At 42.9% G+C, this 13,246-nt stretch overlaps 1 pseudogene; it reads right to left on the bottom strand.

Annotated features, from left to right (window-relative positions):
- Nucleotides 1–11,458: 11,458 nt before the first annotated feature.
- LOC112060722 (olfactory receptor 6N1-like) lies at nucleotides 11,459–12,420 on the bottom strand (annotated as a pseudogene).
- Between the last annotated feature and the right edge of the window lie 826 nt (nucleotides 12,421–13,246).

Genomic DNA, 13,246 nt, shown 5'->3' with positions numbered 1-13,246 from the left:
TGCTGTGGATGCCTCATCAATTCTAAGTTCCCCATCTTTCTCCAATCCCCCTACTGGGAGTAAGTTTCCAAACCCTGGGAAGTCCCTCCCTATGAGCACCGGGTATGGGAGTTTAGGGTCTACACCTGCTGCTACCTCAGTAGTGTTCCCTTGGATCTCGATTTTACTGGGATGGTGGGGTAGTAACTAACTGTCCCATGGACAAATGTTATCCCCGTACGTTTAGCCTGCAGCAGCTGACTATGCTTCACGAGCTTCCCTGAGATAAGCATGATAGCACTCCCTGAATCAACCAGTGCCGTGGTCCCTACCCCATTTAGTTTCACTGGTCTGGTATACATATGTGGAGTTAATGAGGCCCCCACAAGGTGCATTAGGGAGCATGGATCTGCCCAGTTCCCCAGGTTACACTGCATAGGCTCCTCAGCATTGGGACACTGTGCAGCTATGTGTCCCGACTGATCTCGAGGCCAGGCCTCCCATCGGGCTGTCCTCTCAAAGGCCAGAAGGTATGCCTCTACATAATGGGCCATCAAGCAGACGAGGCAGTGCTGATGCCAAATTGTCTGGTGTGTCACCCAGAAGCATAGCACACATTTGAAATACAGACAGTATAGAGACAATACGCATAACTTTAAATACAAAAAATGATACATGCATACAGATAGCATAATCATAAGCTCCTCAGAGACACCTTACTTAATCTCCTTTGGACAAGATTTGGTGCCACTACAGGATCTTGGCTTCAATAATGGTCTATACTGTCACAGTTTGTGTCAATAACATCACACCCCCAACACAAAATTGATGCAGGAAGGGATGACACAAACATTATTGACTGCATCCCAAGAGCTTCCCATCCTTGGTTCTGTCTTACTACAGCTAGTACTGGGTTAGAAGTCGTATCAGTGTAAAACAAAAATGGTTTATCAAAATCATGTTGAATAACATGATTGAATCTCTTTACAAACTCAAGGTAAAACTTCTTTAGAACAATAGTGGATTGGATCTGCTCTTGCAGCATGATCTGCTCTTGCAGCTCTTCCTGTATGTCTCATGTGATCTTGCCAAGAGCTAAAGAACATAGCTACTTTATCCATACAAGCTCTGGCAAATGTTTGGAACTCAATTAACATTAAGTTAATGTAGATATTAATGTTGTCCATAGTATAGGAATCTTGGAATTTAGCTATGAAAGCAATATGTTCGTGTGCCTCAGTTTCCCTTTTCATTCAGCACATAAGATCTGGAATGTCTTTTCTCCTGTAAAAAGGTCCAAGAGAATACTGTGCAACATCAGCATTACAAGGTCTTTTAACATAAAATGTGTTCTTATTCATAACTCTTAACATGTTCAAGGGATTTTCCAAAAGATTAGGCACATTGTATATTTTTACAATGTTTGGTATTAGCAATACATTAGTTACAAAAATCACCATTAGCAATAACAACAAATCCATTGCAAGTGTACATTTACAAGCATTTTTGTTATGCCACACCTTTTGTTTAATACCATCAGCATGGTAATTTTTTTTTCTTTTCTTCCTGTTCTGAGGGGTCAAATCCTGAGCATTCTTGCTTAATAGAATTCACTGGCTGTTTGGGTGTGGTCTCTTTGCTAACAGGTATTAGTAATTCTTTCTTCTCCCTGCCAGCCAGGTAATTTGCATCAACACAGACAGGAGCCTGTTCACCAGTTTTCAGATCCTTAACTGCTACCAATTCCAAGGCTGGACTCTATCTTAAAGAGATACCAGACAAATCCAAAGCATCTGAGCGTGAGCGTTTGCTTGCTGTCCCCTGCATCCTTAAGCATTCAGCCATAAAATGGTTCTGCTCTGAAACACCAGTAACCAAATCTGTCTTCAGACCCTAAAGCACAGACTGCTCACTTACAGAATCAGCAGGGAGACATTCCTGGTCCAAAACCATTGTCTTCCCAACAAGCTGGACAAACACAGCCACTTGGTCATAGGGCTGCTTAAATTTCCTGACAATTTTTCATTTCATCTGAGACCTTCTCTAAGCGATCCATACATCCTGCAGGGGAACGAACGGGGCTGGGCTGCTGATACCTCCGCCCCGTGGCCGCCGCAGGATTGCACCAGCTGGGCAGCAGCCCAGATGCAACTGGCCAGGGGCTGGATGCAGCTTGCGCGCTGCTGGGTCCCCTCAACAGGCCCAGGCTTGGGGGGTTCGGGGGCGCCAGAGCCGCAGTCGCCAAGCTTGGCCATCGGCCGCTTCCCCCCCCCCGCGGCACTGGGAGCTGCAGCAGCAGCTGCTCCCAAGTCCCGCTGCCCAAGGTGGAGAACAGCCACCGCCTGACCCCGCAGGCTGCCCCCCTACTCTCCCTACCACCCGACTGAGTCCTGCTTGCGCTCGGGGCCAGGCCGGACTCTCACTCACCCTGGCCCCGCGCTTCCCCTGCATCTCCCGGGTCTCCCTCCATGAGCGCCGGAGGGAGGAGGAATGGCGAGCCTGGGGAAGAACGGGGATTTGGGGAGGGAGCCAATGGTGGAAGGAGGGGGCAGAGGCGGGACAGAGGGGGAGGGGCGCAAGCACTTCCGAGCTCCGGAGTATTTGCTTGTTTGTCCAGTGTCCCGATCTAACATTGGTCGGGACAAACAAGGAAATATCGGGACAGTCCCGATAAAATCGGGACGTCTGGTCACCCTAAATCTTTCTAAGCACCAGTTTAGCTTTTCCTTGCTCCACAGAAGCATTGCTCTGCCGAGCCACTACCAACTCCTGAGTTTTACTTACATCCAGAATTACCTTTGGCTCATCATGTGGATTCCTACCCAATCCCCTTTCAGGCAAACTGCTAGATTTCATAGTCAAAAGGTTAGAAGCATTCTCCTTCCCTTTGCCACACACAAGTTCAGGAATCTTTTTCTTCTTCCTACAAGTTTTCACACTGTCAGTAGGTAACACAATCAAATCACCTTTATGCTCTCCTGGTGCCCCAGCAAGGGTATCACCCTGATCAGACAGTTGCTACACCCTTTTCCAGCCACACGTTAGCAACAGGCAAAATACAAGCACCAGCATTGCCTGGTCTCTGGGATTTTGCTAGGACACTAACTGGATACAACCTAGTTACAGTGCCATACTGCCTAGCAGAAAGAAATGTAGGACCATTCCCTTCCTGAGATTTAGTTGAATCTAGGACCAACTCTGAGACAACTGCAGTACCCTCAACCATCACAGGCTGAAAGGCACCTTCTGCTTTCTCCACATACAAAGAGCTGGAGAAACCTTCCCCTTTAACAGACACACAGCTTGGGATTTAATTTCCCTTCTCCCAGCACACAAGGCTGTTCACAGACAATTGCTTGGAGCCTGGGGTAGCTCCCTCCATAGGCAAGTTAATTCCCCTAACAGACAAAGGCGCATTTTCATCATCCTCACAATTCTCCACAAAGGTAACAGGTAACGTGTAGGGACACTCATTTTCCACTATCCTTGCCTTCCCAAACTGCTGATTAGACAAAGCCACAAGGTTGCCTAGGCTCCTCCAAACTTTCAGATTTAAAAATTTTATTAAGATGATGTTAAAAAAAATAGTGAACAGAGTTTCAGCATAGAAGTTTCTGGTTATCAGGGAATAACATACAGATTATAGAGGGGGCAAAGTTTCGTTTAAGATAAGGTGGCATGAGGAATACATAATCTGCAATATCCCTGATTGGGGGTAAAAGGTTGATGGGTCAAAGTATAGACATTAAGATATGAGGGTATTAAGTTCATAAAGTGGCTATGTTCGGGTGTGGATTATAATGAGTGGATATGATGATGAGGATGGATTGACCCTCATTTGGTGAGATTTAATGTTCAGGGAGTTTATGGTTCCAGTTCATATGATCCAATGGAGAAGGTCACTTGGTCCCTTTCTCGTAGTAGGAGAACGATGTCACTCTGGCTCACACCTCCTGGTACTGTCGGTGGCCGGTGATGTGCTCGATGTAGATGTCCCTGGACCATCGGAGTACTCCTCTTCTTTGTCCCAGCACACAGGGCTGGTTACAGACAAATACTGGGAGAGTGGGGCAGCTTCCTTACCAGGCACATTGCCACTCCCAACAGATAAACTGCTACTCTTCTCACTACACTGAGCTACTTCCAGCAAATCACAGTAACCTTTCTCAGGTTTACTTTTACAAGCTGTACTAGCCAAAAAGCTGTACTAGCCAACACATCAAAAACCTACCCTTTTCTTCCTCAGCTAGGGCTTGAACCTGACCATCCACTTTAGTCTGCTCCTGAGAAACATTTTCCTGACCAATGATATCTTTCTGTGCTTGATCTAATTCCACATTCACTTCTGAGACATTGGTCAGAAATTCAGAAACTTCATTCACAGACAAACTGCCTTTTTGCACAGACAAACAGCTATTTCCCACCAGGTTATATACTCCCTTTCCCCCTGGTCATAGTATAATTAGTTAAATACAGAAAGTTGCTCAGGGTAATATACCATACCAACATTGTTATAAACTGGACTTTCAAGATGATACAGTTCCTGCTGTTCTTCCATTGCTTTTTTGACTTGGAGTCGAAGTCTGGCAACCCTCTCCTCAGCAGCCAGTCATTTTATTTGCCTTCTACGAGACCTTTCCTCTCTCTTGTCAGCCTCCTTCAGTCTTTCATCAGCTTCTCTTTCCAATTCAGCCATTCTTTTGGGGGGGCTTCTTTCTCTCTTTCAGCAGCTTCTTTTTGTCTTTCAGAAGCCCTTTCCTTAGCTTCCTTTTCCAGCTGGGCCAACGCTTGCTTCTCTCTCATTCAAATTTCTGCCAGTTTTTGTTTATGTTCAAATTGCAGGCTGTCTCTCACAGCTTGAACTTTCATTGCTTCTGCTGATGCTTTCTGGCTCATGGTCACTGATCTTTTAACCAACAAAATTCTCAATACCAATATTCAAATTTGGATAGCGTGGGGTTCTGATCCAAAGCTTAATTGACCTCCTTCTGTGGATCCTAGAACGACTACAGCACTAAACCGATGCTACCTCTGGTGGGACACAACTGAGAGAGTCAATTCAGGACAAATAAATATTCAGAAATTCCCCTCCCTCTCCTGGTTACCAGCTGAAATGTTCAGGCTAAATATAAACTTCAGTCAAAGTGAAGGAGTCTCAGTTCAAGAACAGATTTTTTTTATCCATGTAGACCACCCTCTGCCATATCAAAGCAATGACTAATATAACAACAGTCCATTTCTCTGGTAGCTGAGTACTGATATGAAAGATCAGACTCATTCTTCATCTTCTATCATATCCCCTCTAGTGACATACTGAAGCTTAGCAATGATGCTTAAAGGCAATATTTCACTTCTGGCAATTGCCAGAATCATGCCATGACTTAGGAGTCAATATCAATAAATACATTAACTACAATGTTGAACTGAGATTTCCAGTGAAGTCTATTCTCCTTAGGCACCGATCTTCTCTTAGAATTAATGGAAAGAAATCTAACAATGTTTCCTGGTATATGCAGAATTTCAATGCCCTGTAGCAGAAGGAATAATTTCTCCGCCCTCCTCACAAGAGATCAGTTTATGCCATAAATTATGAAGTGGAGTAAATTCTCCCTTAGTTCCTGTGGAGGTGATGGTTATGTGGTGAGGGACTGGCCATGCCTGTTCTTTTTCCCGATGTTCATTATGTAGCAGTAATAAAATACAGCTCTTTGGAGGGTGGATTGTAGGAAGGGACAAAACCAGGTTGATGTGCAACCCTAACTGGGGAGTGAAACTCCCCGCTCCATAATGATTGTGGGATGATATCACAAGAATAAGAAAGGCAGTGAAGGGGAGACGGTGTCCCTAAACTCAGAGTCTAGAAACAATCTGGCATGTGTCATCCCGGCTAGTAAGACTCTACCAGCGTTTGCCACCCTATTGGAGCACACAGAGAGCCAGATTCTCACATGATGTAAATCAAGGTAGCTCCATTTGTGTCAGTGGGGCAGATCCCCAACTGAGGACCTGTCACAAGACATGGATCTCAAGCTCCATCTCTGTGAAATGGAGTCCAGCGAAGGGCAACAAAAATTATTAGGGGTCTGGAGCACATGACTTATGAGGAGAGGCTGAGGGAATTGGGATTGTTTAGTCTCCAGAGGAGAAGAATAAGGGGGGATTTGATAGCAGCCTTCAACTACCTGAAGGGGGGTTCCAAAGAGGATGGAGCTCGGCTGTTCTCAGTGGTAGCAGATGACAGAACAAGGAGCAATGGTCTCAAGTTGCAGTGGGGGAGGTCCAGGTTGGATATTAGGAAACACTATTTCACTAGGAGGGTGGTGAAGCACTGGAATGCGTTACCTAGGGAGGTGGTGGAGTCTCCTTCTTTGGAGGTTTTTAAGTCCCGGCTTGATAAAGCCCTGGCTGGGATGATTTAGTTAGGAATTGGTCCTGCCTTGAGCAGGGGGTTGGACTAGATGACCTCTTGAGGTCCCTTCCAACCCTGATATTTTATGATTCTATGATTCTATGATTCTAAGAGTGGGAGTTCCACAATGCAGAGGGGTTGACAGTGGCGCCCTCATTTGTTCGTTCGCTTTCAGCATATTGAGACATATTGTAGTTTGCGTGTGCCTGGTTAAGTGGATTTATGGATCATATTATCTAGTTTTAACTAAACTAACCCTCACAAAATGGACAAGTGGCTTAAAAAGATTCCTGCAAAGAAACTGCAGATTGAAGATAATACTAATAACGCGAGCACAAGCGAACAACAAGAAAATGGCGGAGCTGACAGTTCTCCTACTGCTAGTATGAGTTCTTCATCAGCCACATTACGAAGTAAAAACAAAGACAATCTAATCAGATCTGACAAGAAGTCGGCCAAAAAAATTTGAAATTATCGAGAAGACTATTTGAAATATTGATTTACATCCACTATCATTAACGATGAATCTCACCCTAAGTGTATATTGTGCCTTGAGATATTAGCTAACGATAATATGAAGCCATCACGATTAGCAAGACATTTAAAAACTAAGCCTCCAGAACATGAAGACAAACCTCTACAATTTTTTCAGCGATATTTAAATTCATGTGATACTCAATCCAGTACTTTAGAAAATTCACTAAAATGAATGATAAATGTTTAGAAGCCTCTCTTCAGGTTTCTTACTTAATAGCAAAAGACAAACAAAAAAACAGATACCATTGGAGAAACATTTGTTCTTCCTGCCGCGCTAAAAATGGATGAAATAATACACTGAAAACAATATGGCGACAAACTAAAATGCATTCCTTTGTCAGCAAATACTGTTGTAAGACACATAGAAAACATTGCTGAAGATTTGAAGAAACAAGTATTAGAACAAATTACACAGTGTGGGAGGTTTGCTATACAGTTGGATGGAAGTACAGATGTTTCTAACATGTCTCAGCTTATGGTATTTGCTAAATTCTGGTTCAATTGATGTTCGTCCATCGTTATCGATGAAGACCTCAACAACTCATTCTTTCGATGACCGGGCTCTGTGCATCTGGAGATGACTGATCAGTCCGATTCGGGCGTGGAACGTCCTGTCACACGTCGGGCAGACATATAATGGCACTGTCAATGGTGTATGAGCAGCTCTGGACTTGCGCAGCTCACACTTTTTTTCAGCCTCAGCAATACGCCTCGCCTCAGAGGTATTACTGCCTGTGTGAATGAGGCTGTGCCATGCTGAACGGTTCAGTGCGACGGTTTCCCATGTGGCGGAGTTGATCTCGAAGGACTTCAAAGAGGTCTTCAGCGTGTCCTTGAACCGCTTCTTTTTCTAGTTCAATAATGAAATACACAAAGAACTACTTTTTTGTGAGCCACTAAAGAAAGATGTACGGGAGAAGATATATAGTCTCAACAGTAAATGATTTCTTTAATAAAAACAATGTTTTATGGAAAAACTGTGTAAGTGTAACCAAAGCGGCTGCTTTGACTGGAATAAAGAAAGGATTCTGGGGTAAGGTTACAGAGATAGCACCACACGTGATGTTCATTCACTGCATCATTCATAGGCAAGCTATTGCAGCAAAGAAGTTGGAGCCAGAAGTGCACCAAGTGCTACAGGATGCCATCAATGTGGTTAATTTTATAAAAAAACAAGACCTTTAAATAGTAGAATCTTTGCAATACTTCGTAATGAGATGGGTAGTGACCATGAAAAGCTTTTGTACCAAACAGAGGTTTGCTGGTTATCTCATGGCAAAGTGCTTAAAAGAGTTGTCGAACTTAAAGTTGAGTTATGCATTTTTCTTTTACAAAAAGACTAGTGTTCCAAATTTGCTGACCTTTTCTGTGAGGACACGTGGCTGTCAGTAGCTACCTAACAGATATTTTCAAAAAAATAAACACACTTAATCTGTCCCTTCAAGGTAAAGGTGATGTTTTAACAATGATTGAGAAAGTAATTGCTTTTCAAAAGAAACTCATGCTATGGACATAGCATTTTGAAAACTGATGTTTGGAAATGTTTCAATCGTTATGTGATTTTCTTGCCGAAAACTATGTAAGTGTATCATCTATAAAAACTCTCATATCTGCACACTTAAAAACTTGGAAACAGAATTTTCTAACCTGTTTAAAAATCTTCCAAACAAAGAGTTTCAGTGGGTTTTGAACCCATTTGTTAAAAATATAAAAATGCAACACTTAGTTTGCAAGAACAACTGATTGATATCAGGGAAGATGGAAATTTACTTGCCGAATTTCAACAAAAACCTTTGCATAATTGGTGGATGGGATTGAAAAATGAGTATCGTGATTTAGTAAGCGCAGCCAACGATGCACTTCCTCCATTTGGATCTGCATATCTTTGTGATACAGCGATTTGAAGGTCTGGTTCTAAGTTCAATTTATTTTGCACATTGATTTTAATGGCTGTCATAGCTGAAAAAGATGCCTCACAAAGTGTTAAACCAAGATTTTCAGACATAATGAAGCATATTCAATCACATTGCTCTCACTAAAATTATTATTATTAATAATATTTTGTGAGAGCAAAATGGTTTTTTGTACAGTTAATAAATAAAAAAATATTTAAGAAATATTGTTGATATCATTTTTATCTCATCCTTTTTTAATTTATATTTTTCTGTATGATTTATAATGTACAAAATATATTAGTACAGTAGCACATGTATATAATTTATACATAAATAAATATACATATATTGGGGGTGCGTGCTCAAAAAGTTTTTACTGATAGGGGTGCACAATCAAAAAAGTTTGCAGACCAATGCTCTAGTGGATTCTTCTTGCTATAGCCGCCTCTTTCCCATTTTTGACTCATGTCACCTGGTGGATATTATTTAGTATAACAACCCATAACTCTCTCCATAATATCTGCTAGTATCCACAGTTCATTTCATAGCATAAAGCTCCTTTTCTATTCAATGCTCACTCCTCACCACTTATACACCGTTATACAGTTTCACCTCCCTATACACTTCCCACTGTTGGTCATTTGGGAACATAATTTCTGCTTTCTTGCCCTTCCACTTTGGCTGCTCTCCATTGGGCTGCACCTTTCCCATTCCTCTGCCCTCTATTGGCCATACACAGAATAACTGCATCTTTCCTCATTTCTTACCTATTGCTAGGTTTGCGGAGTTTGAATTTAGACTGGGAACCAAATCACACAACAGCATGATTGCAACATTAGTGGCTACAACTACACGTACAACATTAGCAAGTCTCAAAGGTTTAGCAGCGGTTTACCATTAATCAGTGCATTTCTGTTGCTGCGGAGTCTGTTTCCAATGGAAATACATAGATTGAAGCCACAGTGACAGCAACTGAGTGGCTTTCCAGGCTGAGATTCTAGGCAGTGTTTAAGGGAGTTAGGCACCCAAAGCCTTTTGAAATGGGAGATGGACGCTTAAGTCTCATAGGTCACTTGGAAAATCCTTTTTGCGGTGCTGAAATCCTACAGTTCTCACTGGTGCCCAGCTCCCCTGCCTCTGGCTAAATCCTGACATGCTCACAGAGGCTGAGCCAGCACTGCCATGTTTGGCACCACAGGAGTTCTCCTCATTGCTAGGCGATAGGCACTTCCTCTCACCATAGGTTACGTCATGCCCTGAAGAGAGCTCCTGCATGCAGCAGAGCTGTCCAAGAACGAACCCTCTCAGGATGTACACTTGTTGCAGTGATTTTTGGAGACACTCATGGTAACAGGTCCCCTCCCTTTGAACTGCTCTGTGCAGTTTGTGGCAAAAGAGCAGCTGGTGCTCTGCAGGGCCTCATGTAGAGTCCCTTGTCAGTGAGCGTTTGACAGACCTGACCCCAGAAATTGCCTCAGTTCTACGGGTGCCCTGGAAAACTCCCATTTGGGTCTGAACAGTCCCAATATCCTTGGCTTGTGAGTCTAGCTCTTTGTTTGCCCAACCACCCTGCCTCCAAGGGCCCTGTGAGCCTGGTAATGTTGCTTTGCTGTAGCTGGTCACAGCCAGGTTTAGTTCAGATAGGAGGTATAAAGCTATTCTCGGTGAAGTGTCCAGAGGTCATTGCTGGGGTCTGGCTGTTCATGAAAGGATAGTGGACATACACCAGCCCATTGAATCTGAGCAGATTCCCCAAGCATTTTAGACAAACTAGCTGGTTAAGATTAAACATTAAAATAAGTTTATTAACTCCAGAAAGGTAGTTACCTAACACTTATGATCACTTAAAATCTATCTCTGAACTTTATGACTAAGAAATAAAGTTTAGGATTTAGAATGTGTGTTTACTTTTTATCAGACTCAGTAAGATTTGAATCAAAAAGCTTTTCATACCCTACTGCATGTTGCAGCCAGGTTACAATTCTTAATACACAGCTGAATTCCCTTCTCAGCCTGGGACCAACCTCCCCCGTGCAAAGCCTTTGTCTTCCCAGAATTCTTTGTTGCCTCCGGAATAGGTGTGGGAGGAGAGAGGTGGTCTCATGATGCCGATGTCCCTTATTTTATACTCTCAATTCATGTCTCTGGAAAAATACTGGCCAAGACATGTCCTGGTGGGCCTTGATGAGTCACAGATTTCAGCAATTCCCATTGTGTGGTGCTTGCACACTGTCTGTTACAGATTTGTAGACCTCTTCTTTATAATTCCCCTGCTGGTCAATCATTGGTGATGGTCGTTTAACGCTCGCCTGGGTGTGGGTCAGCTCCTATGTTGTCAATGGGGAACTAAGAGTGGGTGACTCCCAGACTTACAACATATTTCTATAACAACCATATAACAAAATCTCTTAACACCATATACAATGATGATATACGTATTTTGACAGAGCAATGAGTTTCAGCAAATCATGACCTTTCATATGATATCTTACAAGGAATGCTTTTTATAAAATATCACAACCAAAATACAAAAGATGAAGATGAGGGTTACAGGGTGCTATTTCGAGGTACAGTGCATCACAGACTGATTGCTTCATTCACTCAGGCAGCTTTCAAAACCTCAGGCTAAATTATTATCTCATAGTCTCTGCATGGTTTTTTGCTGAAAGCTATATTTATTGACTGCTTTGCTCAGTGCTTCCTTGACCTCTCTGTTTCTCAGGCTATAGATGAGGGGGTTTACCAGGGGAGTTAGGACCGTGAAGCAAAAAGATCTTTCTTCAGATCTCTGAGTGCATCACGTTTTGGCAGCATGTGGACAGTCATTATGGTTCCATAGAAAATTGTCACCACAGTGAGGTGAGAAGAGCAGGTGGAAAAGGCCTTTTGTCTCCCGGTGGTGGAAGGGATTCTCAGGATACTGACAAGGATAAACACGTAGGACATCAGGGTTAGTAGAAATGGAGGCAGGGTGAATACACAGGCTAGTATGAAATCCACCAACATGCTCAGGTGAGTGTCACTGCAGGAGAGTTCCATCAGTGGGATGGGATCACAATAGAAATGGTCAATTTTATTTGGGCCACAGAATATTAACTGTGATATGAATAATATTAAGACAGCACTGGCCAAACAGCCATTTAACCATGACCCAGCAGCCAGCTGGAGGCGAAACCTGTTATTCATAAGAGTTGAATAGTGCAGGGGTTTACATATCGCTAAATACCGATCATAGGACATCACTGCTAGGAGATAGCATTCTGTAGCTGCCAGAGAGCAAGAGAAATACAGTTGTGTGATGCAGCCACTGAATGAGATGGTTCTGTCCCCAGTCAGCAGACTGGACAGTAACCTGGGCAGGAAGGTCGAGGTGTAGCCGATCTCCAAATAGGAAAAATTGCCCAGAAAAAAGTACATGGGGGTGTGAAGGTGCTGACCAGTGACAACAAGCACCAGGATGAGAGTGTTCCCCGCTAACGTTGCCATGTAGATCACTAGGAACAGTAGAAAGAGAAGAATTTGCAGGTGATGGAGATCCCCGAATCCCAGGAGGATTAATTGTGTGACGGTCGTTTGGTTTCTCCAATCTATGTCCGCCATGGGTTGGGGCTAGGAACAAAAAAAACAAGCTGGGCAATTGAATTGGAAGAACAAAGCGTTAAAAGTTAATCAAGTCTTGTAAATTAATACCATAAATATTAAGAATATTCCCTTCCTCTACTGGTTACAGGCTGAAATTTTAAGGCTAAATGTAGGTTTCAGAGCAAAGTGCCAGGAGTCTCAGTCTGAGGAAAGAACATTGATACCTATATAGACCTCCCTCTGCCATATCAGAGCATTGTCTAATATAACAGTCTATATCTCTGGTAGAGAATTGGTCTGATCTGTCATATCAGACCTTGGCTATCCATCATATCCCATCTTGTTACATACCAGATCTTAACAATGATGCTTAAGTTCTGTATTTCACTTCTGTCAATAGCAAGAATCATGCCATGTCTTAGGAGTCAAAACCAATAAGTACATCAACTAAAATCTTGGACTGAGATTTTCCAATGCAGTCTAGTATCCCTAGGCACTGATCTCTTGTTAGAATTGTTAGAAATTAATCTAACCATATGGAATGATGTGCCTCTGGTGTTTAACTGCCCTGCTCAAAGCAATTTGTCCTGAATTGGTACTCTCAGTAGTGTGAGCCCAAAACTAGAGTTCCTTTACTATTAAGGGATGCCAAACCAGCCAAACAGAGAGGACTTTGGTTAAACTCACTGGCTAACCATAAGTCACACAAGAAATTCCATTGGGCACTCCAATTTCCCAATATCACCACCAACATCACTCTTTATGAGGATGACTGGTTATGAAAACTAATATCCCAATAAAAGAAGAAAGATTCTCCTGATCCCAAAAGACCAAGCCCCAGACC

The sequence above is a fragment of the Chrysemys picta genome, chromosome 12, assembly GCF_011386835.1.
Source record: "Chrysemys picta bellii isolate R12L10 chromosome 12, ASM1138683v2, whole genome shotgun sequence".
NCBI classification, from domain to species: Eukaryota; Metazoa; Chordata; order Testudines; family Emydidae; genus Chrysemys; species Chrysemys picta.
Note: the sequence above shows the minus strand (reverse complement) of the source record. Positions and strands in the feature narration are given on the sequence as shown.